Here is a 15829-nt window from a genome sequence, read left to right as displayed (position 1 = left end):
TGTTCTCGTTTGTTTCTATTGAAAATAGAATCATTCAGGATTTTAAACATATAAATTTAAGCCTATAATTATTTTTATTCAATTTTTGATGATTTTCTAAATTCAGAACAGGGGAACCCGAATTCATTCTAACCTTGTGTCACAAAATTTATTATATCTCATAATTTAAAATTCCATTACTTACACCATCTCTTCTATGAGAAACTAGACTTAATAAGATTTAATTCCATATTTTTTTCATCCTCTAATTAGATTTCCATAATTTATGGTGAGTTTTCAAATTTAGCCTACTATTGGTGTCCAAAACTATTTTAGTGCAAGATGTTTATTACCATGTTTATAACACCCTTATTTTCTTTCTCTACACTATTTCTAATCACTTTCTCTTATTTTCTCTTCACTAACATATCAAGAACATAGGACCATATATACAAAAACTTTACATTAACATCATTTCCATACTTTTTCAATAATATCAAACTTAAAAATATATTAAAATCTTGATGTTCTTACCTTGTCATATTGATTTCAATCTTTAACTTGATTTTCTCTCTTCTCTAGCTTCTATTTCTTGAATCTAACTTGATATTCTAGCTCCCCATAGTCTCCTTGTTATCTTTCTCTCTTGATGGATATGGAAATTCTTTTGATTTCTAGATGAAAATGGTGAATTTTTCGTGGAAGGACCAAATTGTAAAGAAAGAAAAACTTTCTTTCTTTCTCTCTTTTTCTCATGTTGGTGCATGGGAAAAATGGTGGGTTGGATGATTATTCATCTTCCTTTTCTTATATATATACTAAATAAAATAATAATAAAATAATAAAATATCATTTAAAAATCAAATTAAAATATTAATAAACTAATATTTATTTAATTAATCTAAAATATCTCCAATATCATCATTATCTTCTAGATTTCTCTCTCTTTTAATTGACCATTTTGCCCTTTATGATCTTTTAAAATTCCATCCTTGAGTCATCACTTAATTTGATAAAATTCTGATTTAGTCCCTCAAAATTCTTTACCTTTTTCAATTTGTTCCTAATCCATCCATTTTCCTTAGTTTCTAGATCATTCCACCCTTAAAATATTTACACCATTGGTCCTTCAACTTTTCATATTTACACTTTAACCCCTTAAATTTTGAGTATTTACTCTTGGGCAACAAAACTTTTCTCACTTTTGCAATTTAATCCTTTCTTGAACTAATATGTCATAATATACTTCCCAATGTTGACATAACTTCAAAATTTCTCCTTTTTGTCTCTTTATTTCCTTATTTTAATAAATCAAAGATAATATCTTACTGTAAAATTTTTTTGGGGTATTACACTTGGCGATTGAGCTGCAAAATTATTCAAACCATTAGTGGTAAACTGTTTTAACATAGAGGAAATAAAATATATTTGAGTAGAGGGTGAGGTTAGTGCATCCACTTCATGCACTCTAGCTACATGTCTTCCTGAAACTACTCAATTTGTCGGCCATTGGTAATTGTTGCTTGGAATCCTCTTGAAGATCTCATAAGCCTCGTTATAAGACTTAGACAAAATTGCACCATTCACAGAAGCATTTACCATTAATCTTTTATGTGCATTGAGATCGTTATAAAACATCTCCAACTGGATACAATGAGAAATCCCATGACGAGGACACTTACGAAGTAATTTCTTGAATCTTTCCCACGCCTCGTATGCAGATTCGTCATCCAATTGTTGGAAAGTTGTTATCTCATTACGCAACTTTGTGTTCTTACTTGGTGAAAAATATTTTACCAAAAACCTTTCTACTACTTCTTACCAAGTAGATATTGAACTTGGTGGAAATGAATTCAATCATGCTCGTGCTCGATCTCGCAATGAGTACGAAAACAATTTTAACCTCAGTGCGTTTCCAGTCACACCAGCTATCTTGAATGAATCACTTACCTCCATGAATAATTAAAGGTGTAAGTGTGGATCTTCCGTGGGCATACCACTAAACTAGCCCACCATTTGGAACATTTGAAACATTACTGGTTTGAATTCGAATTGGGGTGCCTCGTTATCCGACCTTTTAATTCTCGGATTTAACTCATTGAAGGATTGGGTTGTGCGTATGATTACTCCATTACCTTGTCCATCATTTTGATTTCCAAGGTCCATCTCGGCTTGTCTTTGAGTAGATCTCTCACATTTTATTTGTCCAAAAGCTCACTCGATTTCAGGGTCCACAGGTAATACATCAATGATTTGATCTATGCTCATAAAATACCTGAATATAAAGAATAAAGAATAAATTAGTAATTTTAAAAATTAAATAAAAAATAAACACAAAATTGTAAAAATAAAGTCAAAAAATTAATTAAGGCAACGGCACTAAAAACATGTAACGCGGTTTACACAAGTGTACGTAGTAGTTGAAGTAATAAGTAAGTAAAAACGAGTTATCTTCTCCACATGGGCTGTATAAGCTTAATCAATTAAGTGCAAAATTATAATTAACAACTTGATATAAAAGCTCAATAAATTTGGATAGTGATAATTAAATTTAATTGAATGCAAAGAGTGATCTCTAATGCAATTTTAATCTAGATGCAATTTACCTAAATGTATGAATGAATGACTTTAGCAAAAAAAAAAACAATCAACATTAAATGAACTAGGATAATTATATTAATCAATTTAATTTACTTTATCATGCTTAGAAATGTTCGGAAATACTTCCACGGCAACTCGATCTTTCATGAGTTTGGAAACCAAATTAAGTCCTTTTGGAGTCTTTTACTTAGTTAAATATGCATTTTACTGATCATATTAACTAAGTGTTTCTTAGCATTTAAGTAAGGTCATAGGGGCATTTACGATTGCAACTGTTTAATTACATAAACCTAAAAACCATGCAAGATAATAGATCTAACTAAAGATATTACGAACCTCAACTTAGTCGGGTTTAAGGATCTAAATTGAGCATTACACTTGTCATTATGTGTTTACTAGCCATCGTCTAGTTTGAATCGCTTAGCTAATATGAGAGCACCTAATCTATAACACCACAAATTTGGTCTAAACGTTATGACCGAATCTGGCGATGTCACATTATAACACCCCTTACCCGTATTCGACGCCGAAATAGGGTATGAGGCATTTTCAGAACACATACACTTATTAACATTTTAAACCGAGTTATAAAATTTCATTCAAATTTAAACTCTTCAAATTTTTAACATGCCTTTATAAATCTTCACGTTATAACTTCAAAATACTATATTTGTAACAAATAGGGTTTCTGAGACCCAATGCATACTCATGCAATTCAATACTTCATTTCCATTTCATTTAGTTCATGATTCTCATGTTCATGATTCAATTCAATTTCTCAATCCAATATACATTTCAATACCACAATAATTCATTTAATTCAAATCATATCATTTGCAATTTCCATTTAATTCACGTACAATTCAATTTCATTAAGTTCAGTACTAATACATATTTATCGTTTAACTTAACGTCCCCTTTTTGCATCATTTTACACTTCAAGCATGAACCTAGTATTTCATTTCCTTTCCACTCCCGTTTCCTATGCATATCACACAAGATATAAACATTACACTAAACCATAGTCGCAAGCTAGTCTTTTTGAAGACTAACCACATGATAAACCATTTTAAAAAAAGATTACAAACTTTAAACCTTACCACCCTTTTATGATCACAAGCATATTTTCATCTATACATTTACCATCTCAATGCATAATTTTATAAATTTAATGTGGCGTAATCTAACCACAACTTGGCCAAAGCTTAAGCATACACACCAAACATGCTAGCCAAATAAACATATAGTATAAGCATTATAAGCATGGATAAGCACCACATTTATTTATGTATCAAACTTATCAACATAAGTTAATTCATAAACCATTTCAGACATTGCTACATACCAAATCATATACCAAGTATACCACATACACATACTATAAAACTTTATTTTCTCACATGAACTTTGACTATAACTAATAATGCACAATTATAAATATCATTTCTTTTCAATCGTTTATCGATTATAATGGAGCATATGGCCAATTATACACAAATCATTCATATGTTCTTCCAATTTTCCTCCTCCTCCTCTCCATTCCATATCCTTAATGTGTATAACACACTTAAACAACATTAACTACAATTTCACTATTCACTCACATGTATATTCAAAGTTGTCTATTCGAGTTAGAGTCACTAAATTATTTTTACCCGGAGCTACAGAACTCCAAATTAAGATCTGAAAATTTTCCCCAAAACTAAATTCACATATATTCTTACCGTAAAATTTTTAGAATTTTTGGTTTAGCCAAATAGTACAGTTTGTTATTTAAAGTTTCCCCTATTTCACTACTCGACAGTTATGACCTCTCTTCACTAAAAATTAATTATCTCATTGTACAGAATTTGGATATTGTTTCTGTTTGTTTCCCTTGAAAATAGATTCACTGAGGATTCTAAACATATAAATTTTATCCTATAATTATTTTTTAAAAATTTTTGACAATTTTCCAAAATCAGAACAGGGGATTCCAAGCTCATTCTGACTCTGTCTAACTAAACTTCATATATCTCAAAATATATAACTCTTTTTCTTGCTCTGTTTCTTTTATGTGAAAATAGACTCATCCAACTTCAATTTCATATATTATCCTATCTCTAATTAACTCTCCACCATTTTTGGTGATTTTTCAAAGTCACACAACTGTTGCTGTCTAAACTGTTTTATTGCTAAATGTACTCTTTCATAATTTCACTTTTTCACTTTTAATCACAATTCAATTCAAAATTCACTTTTCCATTTCTAAGTCGATATTCAATTCAATTCCACACCTATATTCATTATTCAATTACACTTAGTCATTTTCCCGATGAACACTTCGAAATAATAACAGATACTCGGTGGATTCAGCACATAGCAACCACCTTATTAATCAATGATGTCCGGTGGAATCAGCACATAGCAACCACCTTACTAATCAATGATGTTCGGTTCATATAGTAGCCTGCACATAGTACTACACATGTAACAATTACCATCTGATATACGTAGTAGCCTGCACATAGTACTACACACGTGATCGAAACTATCCAGTACGCATAGTAGCCTGCATATAGTACTACACATGCGACTTATCATTCCGGTACATGTAGTAGCCTGCACATAGTACTACACACATGACCATCACTTTCACTTTTACATAGTGGTCTACACAAAATATGTGCCACACATGTGATCATTTCTGTCACTTCATTCGTATCCTTTTTTATTCCAAAGGTTCATTCGAGAATTTTTCACTTTTTCTCACTTTTCTTTTTATCGATCAATTTCAATTTCTCATCTTTCTTGATTTATAACCATACATTTAACTTATATAACATTCGCACTATTCATTCTAGTCCAAAAATCATACTTTGGAAAAATTATGTTTTTACCCCTAAAGTTTCACAAAATTATGATTTTGCCCCTAGGCTCGTAAAATTTTTTTTATTCAATTTCCTTGCATTTTAAGCCTAGCTGAACCATTTTCATAACTATAGTAGTCCACAATACTCACTTATTCACACACTTGTGACATATTTTATAACTTTTACAAATTAATCCTTTTAGGCATTTTCATCGAAAATTATTTAGTACAAATCGTTTATCACACTCCAAACATTCATATTCTTCCATAAAACATCAAAATACATGCATATCATTCATGGGTAAATTTTTAAACACAAACCCTAGTTCAAAAAAATGGTAAAAATAGGTAAATCATGTTACGAGGATTTCAAAAACGTAAAAATTATTAAAAACGGGGATAGAACAGACTTACAATCGAGCTTGGAAGCTTGAAAAACCCTAGACATGGTTTCTCCATACAATTTTCGGCCTAGGTGTTGAAGATGGACAAAAATTGGCTTTTAATTTTGTTTTTAATTCATTTTAATAACTAAATGACCAAAATGCCCTTAATGAAAAACTTTGGAAACATGCCTAACCATACCCAATTTTGTCCAACAACTTAACCAATGGTCTAATTACCATATAAAGACATCTAATTTAAAACTTCATAACAATTGGACACCTTTAACATATAGAACTCAACTTTTGTACTTTTTTACAATTTAGTTCTTTTGACTAAATTGAGTGCCCAAACGTCAAAATTTTCGAACGAAATTTTCAAGAAATCATTATGTGAAGTTGTAGACCATAAAAATATAATGAAAATAATTTTTTTTCTCATCGAATTTGTGGTCCCGAAATCACTATTTTGACTAGCCCCAAATTCAGGCTGTTATATAATCACGTATGAATGAAATGCATCTTGATATTAATTGAAAGCATGATTGGTTGAGGCCTAACCATGTTAAACATGAATAAAATAGATCTTATTGAATTGACATAACCATCCTAGCAAATAGGATTTAAAATATCATTATTGATATCAAAAACAATAAACTCAAAGCAAACATAATTAAAATAAATAACAAAAGGAAAGAGCAAGCTCTATTCAATTCAGTAGCCTTTTGGATCTATTCTGACTGATTCAATTCATTAGCCTTTCGGATCTATTCTAACTGATGTGCTCCTCCGTTTTGCTCAATGCTTATTTTGCTAAGGAGTTCTTAATGTGACTAGCCAAAGAATGCTTTTGACACAGCTTTTGTGGCTAAAGGATGGGAAGAAGATGGGCAACTATGCAAGGGGAAGGAAAAGGGAAATAGAATGTGGAAAAATGCTAATTAGAGAAGAGAAATGAATTGTGAGGGATGATGGATGAATGAAGGGATGGCAAGGTATTTATAGGTGAAGGTAAGGGTTTGAGTTTACTAAAAATAGGTTTAAATTTCCTTCCTTCCCTCTCTCATGTGGCCAGCCATGCTTCAAGGAATAAGGGATGACCAAGTCTTCTCAATTTAAATTTCAAATTCAAGCTAAGAATAGCTATAGAGTGGACAGTTTCAATAGAGAAGTTGTTGGGCTGAATTCTAATTATTTTCCAACTGTAAGGACCTTCAATTAATTATCCCTAAACATATTTTGGGCAGCTACCTTTAAGTGCCGAATTTAGGCTATTAGTTCCCTTTTTTGGATAGTTTTTCAGTCCAAAACTTTAGTAGACATGTTGATCTTTCATCACATTCTTTATTGGATAAAGTAGTCAACCTCATGCCCCAATTGCATGGTCTTGCCGTCCACATGGATAAATTGTACAGTTCCATGTTTTATTTATCTAAATCATGTCTCCAATGGACCTCCTACATAGTGAAAAACACATACATTAATAAATTAACATGAATTAATATAAAATATGCGTGAAAATCATGTAACTAAGCATAATTTGACATACTTTCTAAATTCATGTCTAAAATTACTAATTAAGTAAAATTCACTTATTTCAATAATAATTACTCAAGATAAACACATTTATTAAGTAAAAAGGTGATAAAAATATATAGAAAAACCCTATATAGTTTCAAGTTTACAACAGTGTATAGTTGGAGCATCGCAGTAAAAAAATAGCCAATCCTGTTGGGGTTGTTGTTGGAGTTTCAAGTCCTTCCAGTTTTCTATCAACGAACTTACCATCTTCTACAGCCCTTGCTAGTTTGCCAATCACTGTTGCTGAGGATACTCTCCACTAGCAGCTCATGTTTTTACTCCTATACCCGTTGTTAGAGAAACACCGATTGAGGGTAATGGAGGTTCATTTCCTTGGTTTGGGGACTTTAACGCATAAGTGTACCTTTATAACCCTGATTTCATAGCCTTCGAATGACAAGCTTCCGTGCCATAAGCTGTTAGACCAAGCAATGCACAACTACTTTCAGCATCAAACCTGTGTTGCTCTCTGTGATTTTTGCTTTCTAAGGCCAATATGGTTGGATTAAGGTATGAGAAGGCCCATTAGAGGGAGCTCACAGATACTAAGGAAGAGGTAGCAAGAATTTGTGAGTAGCACCGTAAGATGATGGAGGTGAATGAGGTCATCATTAAGCAAAATGAAGATCTCACGGAGTGTCTGGCCATTGTGGAGACTAAAGCGGAGGGCTTAGAGCATGAGGTGGCCATTGAAAGGGAAAGGATTATCTGAGAGTGTTAAGTTTAAGTAGCTTATAGAAGAGCACGCAACTGAAACGGATAGGATTATCCGAGAGTGTTAAGGTCAAGTAGCTGGCACAATTAAGGAACAACTTCGAGTCTTTGAGGATTTTAAAAAAAGACAGTTGAGAATGTTTTAAGTTCTATTTCGAAGCTGAAGATGAACAATCTGCTCCACGCCCAAGTGTTGGTAGTCCCTTTGATGTTTGCAAAGTGGATCTTAATGCTCTTGAAGGGGTGGATATGAGCTCGCTAGGATTCGATATGTTATGTCCATTGGGTACTGCCTGGGACTCCTTCATGTCTGCATGGAGGAGCTATCTATATTTTTATAAAAAGGAGGATCCAGCTACGAACGAGGATGTGGCCCCTTCTACTACGAACAACGACGTTGCTCTTCTGATGATGTGGACCAATGTGTAGATAAGGATAGCATGCCTTAGTTTTTTTAATATTCTATACTTTGTTGTTTATTTCCAATGAGAATATGTTTAATTTTGTAGTTGTTACTTTTGTTCCTTTGCAAATTTAATCATTTTTATTGCACAACTATGTGGTATTTGAGGATAATTAGCTACGATCTTTAACGAAAATTTTAAAAACACAGCTGGGGGTGTTAATCCACGAGCTATTTTATACTTTGTGAAAATTTTGAAAGATAACAAGCTACAGATGAGAATTCGCAAGTTGTTCCATACTTAAGAAAGTTTTGAAAGGGAACAAACTGAGAATGTTTATCTGGGAGCTGTTTCATAATTTTAAAAGAAAACAAATTGAGATTTTTTCTCTCATTAATTATCTTGGAGGTTCTGGTTTTTCGTCTGCAAACCTTAATATGACAACTAGGAGTTTTGCTCTTACTAACTGTTTTGGAGGTTGTGATTCTTCACCTGTAAACCTTATTATGATAGTTGGGAGCTTTGCTCTCGTTAATTTTTTTGGAGGTTGTGGCTCTTCACCTGTGAACCTTAATATTACAATTGGGAGCTTTGTTGTCGCTAACTATTTTGGAGGTTGCAGCTCTTCGCCTGCGAAATTTAATATGACAGCTGAGAGCTTTACTCTCGCTAATTTTTTTGGAGGTTACAGCTCTTCGCTTGCGAACATTAATATGACAGTTGGGAGCTTTGCTCTCACTAACTATTTTGGAGGTTGTAGTTCTTTTCCTACGAACTTTAATATGACAACTGGGAGCTTTACTCTCGCTAACTGTTTTAGAGGTTACTGCCTGCGAGCCTTGATATGACAGTTGTGAGCTTTGCTCTCGCTAACTGCTTTGGAGGTTGCAACTCTTTACCTTTAAACCTGAATAATACACGAACGCTGTTAGGGAAAATTTTTCATTTGCAGGATAAGAAGTTAACCATAGTATTTTTTGAGATGTCGGGCGTTCCAAGTTCGTGATACAACTGTGCCCTCCATTCTTGCTAGCTTATACGCTCCGTAACTAATTTTTTCTATCACTTTATATGGCATTTTCCAATTTAAAGCCATTTTTCCTTGTTAGGAAGAGGGTAGACTAGCCTCAATATTTCTTAAGACAAGGTCGACTTTGAACTGTTTGTTTCTAACCTTGGAATTATAGTAGCGAGCTACCTGTTAGGCGTGCGCTACGTTTTTAACTTCGATTGCTTCTCTAAGTTCATCAATCAGATCGAGGTTGAGTCTAAGAGCCTCCAGATTAGCCTCCTCATCGAAGTGTTATGTTCTATGCAACCTTAAACCAACTTTTGCAGGGATTACAACTTCTGCATTATAGACCAGAGAGAAAGTTGTTTCTCCATTGTCCTTGCTCACAATTACAACATTTGAAACGCAATCTGGATATTCCACCTCTCTGATGAACCCTGCTAATAGCAACTTAGCAACCTCCTGTCTCATTACCTCTACCACCTGTGGTGTGAACTTTCGTCTCTTCTACTTTATTGGCTTTGTATCTAGGAGCACGTTCAGCTGGTGTACTATCACTTGACGGTCTACACCTAGCATGCCCACTGCTAACCAGGTGAAAATATCCGCATTTTTCCACAAACATCTGACCAACATGCTTTTCTCTTCCTTTGCCAATGTCGAAGAGATTTTGACAGATCTCTCTTTGTTGTCATGGAATAGTTGCGGGTCTCAGTATGCTCCGTGGCCTCAGGTTTTTTGCTCCTGTACTTGTCCTTTACATCTAAACTATCCAAATCCAGAGTTTGATTTACTAACTCAACCTTTTCAAATTCTACCATTTGGTTATAAGTTCTCTTGCTTGCTTAACAAATAACATGTGACACTACCTTGTAGTGCGCTGACAGATCATAGGAAACCAACCTAGTCTTTGTTGAAAATTTGATTTTCATGCAAAACGTCACGACCACCATCCTTGCCATCCTCATTATCGATCTTTTGAATATGGCATTGTATGCCATTGGGTGGTCCACCACATAGAACTAAACATATTCAGTAGTAGTGTGCTCTCAATCCCTAAGGTGATTGGTAGGGTGATTAAGCCTTTCACCTTGATTGGATGGTTCACAAAACCATACAATGGGCTAGCTACAACATTTCTTCCTTTAATCCCATCTTTTGGTACGTTTCCCAAGATAACACCTCCATTGCACTTTCGTTTTCAACCAGGATCCTCTTGACCTCCAAACCAATGATTATTACTGAGACTACCATCGATTCATTTCCCTCTTCATCGTGGACCAACTCCTCATTGTCGCTACCAACTTCAACACTCCCTTTTTCATGTTGACGTGGCCTCTTGGAAGTATTAACTAACATCACACTTCTCATGTGTGCCCTTATTTTTGTGTTAGAACCCCCCATTCGTCGCCTATCCCTATGATCACATGATGGTACATTGAACTTTTTGCTTGCTTTTAGGGTCACCGCGCAAGCCTTACCTTGCTACAAACCACTATGATTCACATATTCTATGAGCTCACCTTTTTGGGTTGCTTCTTTTATATCATCTTTTAACGTGAAGCAGTCCTCGGTCTTGTGCCCTATATCGTTATGGAAAGCACATCAATCTCTCGAGTTCATCCTTCTCTCCATACTCCTCATAGGGGGTGGCTTGGGCAAGATACCGAGGCTCTTCACTTGGCTAAAGATGTAAGTACGCATAGCATTCAGGGGGTGTAAGCTTCCAACCTTCCTTTGGGGCGTATCTTCTGGTGTTCTCTTGTTGGGATATCTAGAGGGCCTTGTAGGTATCACTTCAGGTCTGACTTCTTTGCAACCTGTCGTTTCTTACCCGTAATGACTGACCAAGGTGATCCTATCGGCTGCGAGGTCCCTCTTTATTCCGATCTATCTATCTACTCTCTGGAATATGGCACGAGATGCCCTTTTGATTTCTTCTGCTTTAGCGAACTTATGAGCTCGCTCAGACAAATTAGTTAGACTCTGGGGCCTGTCTATGACCCACTGGTCCTCCAAATTTTTTTGTTTAGGGTAGTTGCATGGAATCTTTTTACGTAGTCCTAGAGGGACTCACCTTCCCTTTGCTTTACCAAAATTAGACCCATAAGTGTGTTCATGATTGCCCTATGAGCCTTGAATCTACCCAAACAAATCTGTCTAACTGTGAGAAGTTTTAGACCGACCCTTGTGGGAGGGAGAGATACCAGTCATTTGCACTCCCTTTAAGTGTTGTGGAAAAAGCTTTACATTTCGCCTCGTTTAATGCCCCCAGCACGTTCATATAGTCTTTATATTGCTTCAAGTAAGCTCAGAGGTCTCTTCTTCCTTTAAACATATCTTTCAACACCTTGAAGTCACGTGGTAAGCTTACTATCGCGATTTCGGGGCCCAACGAGTTATTAGAATAAAATAACCAGTCCATGTATTGTGATTTGAGGTGCAATGCCCGTACTTTTCTTCATAGCTCGTCCATCTCATTTTGCCACTCTCTTATCGGGGTTTCATCCTGTGTGTTCATGTTGCCCTGGGAACCGGAGTTGTCAACCTGAACCTTCCTTCGTAACTCATCGTTCTTTTTTAACAACTCTTGCCAGAAAGCCTATTGTTTCGCGAACCGTGCTTCCTAGGTAACCATTTGGTCCCTCATGAATTTCATTTGCTCCTAGAGGACTAGGAACTGTTGGGGGAAGCCTCTTGGTTGAAAGGAAGTGACAACCCTTGGTTGGTGGAAAGGTTCAAGTCCAAAGGGATGGAGGCTCCCTGACAAATCGTAATGAAGAAATTTTCTGGTTTGTTGGCAAACCATCCAGCGAACAAGTCTAGTCTGTCATGTTGGGCACCAGAGCCTGATACTCTGGCCTGTCCTAATGGTGAGTTAAAGGGGGAATTGTCACTTGGGTGAGCCATTTGCTTCGAAAAGAAAACTTAATCAAACTCGAAAAAATTTGATGATTGGAAATACTTCCACACTCACCACACCAATTTTTGAGTAATATTTTTCTTGTGTCTTATTGATATGAATATTCAGGTATTTATACATGTTGTTACAGGTACTATTATAGCCCATGATAGGGCCCCACTTCACCCTTAATACTAGCATTCTCTACGAACTCCAGGTCTGCTAGGCACGTGTCTACGAAGCACGCGGTCCTTTTCGCTCCTAGGACTGGCACTCTAGACTGGCTTCGTACTTAATAGACACGTGTCTAGATTGCCTAAGGAGTACATGGCCCTTTCAGTGAGTTCCTTGGGTGTATGCGAAGTGAGACTGCAATCTTCCCTAGGTTCCTGCAAGCTGGATTTGTAACTTTGCCTTGCGAGCTGGACCCGGGGCTGGTCCTACGACCTTGCCCTATGAGCTCGTACAAGGTTCCCACGAGCTGAATCTATAGCCTTGCCTTGCGAGCTAGTTTGCCTTGTTGTCTTCTCGTAGTTGAGTCATGGGTTGGAGGCTCGGATCTTTCTAGGACTCGGGTCTCAGATTATTGACGTATACTAATTTTAAATTTTAGTTTTCATTAAGAAAAAAAGATTGTTTCAAATTGATTAGTTTAGAATAAATATTTGGAAAAAAAATGCTTTAAAAAAATTGAGAATTAAAAAAATCAGTTAAGAACCAAAAAATTGGATTTTTATAACACAATATTTTAGATTCTTTTTTTCATTGTGATTTGGTTATTTTTGTAAATATATTTCTTCTTGATTTTTGTAAGTTTTAATATTTTTTTAAATTTTTTTTAAGAAAATTGAACTAAGCGAGTAAAGTTTAAGTGTGGAAATGAATCCCTTTCTACAAATCAAAGTCTTCTCTTTAGTTGGTCAATGTGAAGCAGGATAATAATGTGGAAGTGGAAATTTTTTAGCCTAAAAACAAATGGATTTTATCAATTATAATTGGTTAAAATGCTAAATAGGCCCTTAAATTTTTATTATTTTATTTAGGTAAGTCCATACGCTTTTATTACAACTGAATAAACTCCAAAACTTTAACTTGTATCCAAATAAGCTCTAAATTCGATTTAATACATTTTTTAATTTTAATTTATACCTCAATAAAGTCTTAACATAAATCAAAATTTTATTTGAATAAACTAAATTAAGTAAAAAAAATCAAAGGATAAGGGCATATTTGGGTACAATAGGGGTTTATTTAACAAAAGTTAACTAGTTTAAGGGTTTCTTTTAGAAGTATAGTCATTAGAATTTCACTTTCATTTGATTTTGATTGAATACCTCATTGGTAAAAAAACCTTTTTATATAATTTAAGGTTACTAACTTACTATAAACTTATGCACCCAAAATATATACTGTCAATACATAGATGATAGATGGTTGAATGTGATTATTTGCTGAGAGTTCTACCCATCTATATACAATTATCATGGATGATTTGCATAACAAGTAACAACAAAAGGAACTGCTTAATAGAGAAATAATATTTTTCTTTTTTCTTTCTTAGGGTCAATTATTTTGAGAGATGTTTTAAAGTGTCATTCATCATATAATTGATCAATCCCTCAACAATTGAAAGTACTATTTGGGCTACGTAGCGCAGTGCTATAGTTGTAGGTAAGTGGATTATAAGCTTCAGGTTAGTGGTTCGAGTCAACTCGTGCTCAAGTTACCTAATAATTATTCTCATGCCCTATACTAACTCCTCTTTCTTAAGCTTTATAGGTCCACCAATTGAGGCACTCCTAACCTTGTGAACTAGGCCCACCAAGTACGTGCTTTCAACACGTTAGCTCTTGGCACAATATGAGAGACAAAACCTCCACTAGGGGATGATACCTTTCGTTGTTGGAGGCAGGGGTGAAGCCAGAATAATCTGTTAGGGAGGCGAATGAAATTTTAATTTTTTATAGTCTATATCTTTATAATTTTTAAAGGATTAAATCAATTTTTTATAATTTTAGGGGGAAAAAGTATAATTTTACCTTTACTAATTTAAAATTTTTAAAAATTTTAATTGCTTAAATAGTAATTTTACATTTTAGGGGGGCCGGGGCCCATGCCAGATCCCTCTAGATTCGCCACTGGTTGGAGGACCAGTTAACTATCCAATAAACGATACTTCAAAGACTTCTTTCAGAAAAATTAACCTCTCAGCAATAATTAACAAAATCAAGCTGATTTAAAATGCATTGTTGTTATTGTAACCACTAGGATGAAGTTAACTCGAACGTGCTTTTAAGTATATATATATTTTTTCAATTTAAAAATTTTAAAAAATTACGGGTAAAAATAGGTTTTAACATAACAGCATAACTACAAATAAAAGGTAATGGTAGGGTGTTGAAGTAGTATGAATTTAACAGTGAAGCAAAGGCACAGAGTAGTCAACAATAATAAGATAAGGTGCAGCACATGAAATGTGAGTACTTGATTTTTACTTTTTTATTTTTTTATGTTAGACTAAAATTTAGGTAAAGGGAGACTACTCTAGTGTCACGGGCCACATTTCAAAGCCCGTGACCATCGCACCAAATGCATCCAATGGAGGTCTATTGCTCAGATGGGGATCATTTGGCCCACGAGAACTGGCCCGATTGAAAGAGCTATTGGAGAAGCCTGTCAGATTGAAGCCTGGTTGGCCCGATAATGAAGAGATGGCAACTTAGGCTAATATGGTAACTAATCTTAGAAGATATAGGGAATCATATCTTGTAAAAGATTAGATTAGATTTGATATGTCATATCTTGTAAATCCCTAAAATAAAGGGATATGGTTAATCTCGTCCGTCAATGTAAAGGTATCTTGACTATCGGTTTTGGGGGAGCTCAACTATAAATAGAGAGCCTTCCCCTCAGTTGTACTCACTTCATTCATTGTTTCATTATTCTTTGTGAATAAGAGAATTGAGAGCATTTACTCAAACACTTTGCGAGCGCTCTTTCTGACCATGTGTCTCACTTCCCAAAGGGATAGCGTGCAAGAGTTGCTAGATTCCCAAAGGAAGAAGCTGACGGAGAGGAACGATGCTCTCGAGGCCATGATGATGGCCTTGAAAGAGGAAACAATGGCCACGACAAGGACTTTGGGCACAAGGCTAGAGGAGCTCGAGGGAGAGTTAGCCTTGTGTCGAGCAGCCATGGGGAAAGGAGTGGCAAATGCAGCACTCAGTAATGAGGATGTCCCGAAGCTGAAAAAGTTTGTGGGGACAAGGTCTGCATGCGATGTGGACAATTTCTTGTGGAGGATGGAAAACTACTTCTGTGCCAAAGGCATCGTGGACGATGCGGTTAAGGTAAACGCTGCTTCAATGTTTCTTACTGACATTGCGCTTTTATGGTGGCAAG

At 35.1% G+C, this 15829-nt stretch overlaps 1 non-coding gene across 1 annotated transcript; it reads left to right on the top strand.

The window, feature by feature from the left end:
* Nucleotides 1-1639: 1639 nt before the first annotated feature.
* Nucleotides 1640-1746, top strand: LOC121215782 (small nucleolar RNA R71). The gene has a single exon (XR_005911756.1). It is a non-coding gene; the product is annotated as a small nucleolar RNA R71 (small nucleolar RNA).
* Nucleotides 1747-15829: the final 14083 nt, after the last annotated feature.

Source organism: Gossypium hirsutum, chromosome D03 (assembly GCF_007990345.1).
Source record: "Gossypium hirsutum isolate 1008001.06 chromosome D03, Gossypium_hirsutum_v2.1, whole genome shotgun sequence".
Classification (NCBI taxonomy): Eukaryota; Viridiplantae; Streptophyta; class Magnoliopsida; order Malvales; family Malvaceae; genus Gossypium; species Gossypium hirsutum.
The sequence above is the reverse complement of the archived record's forward strand: the minus strand, read 5'-3'. Positions and strand labels throughout refer to the sequence as shown.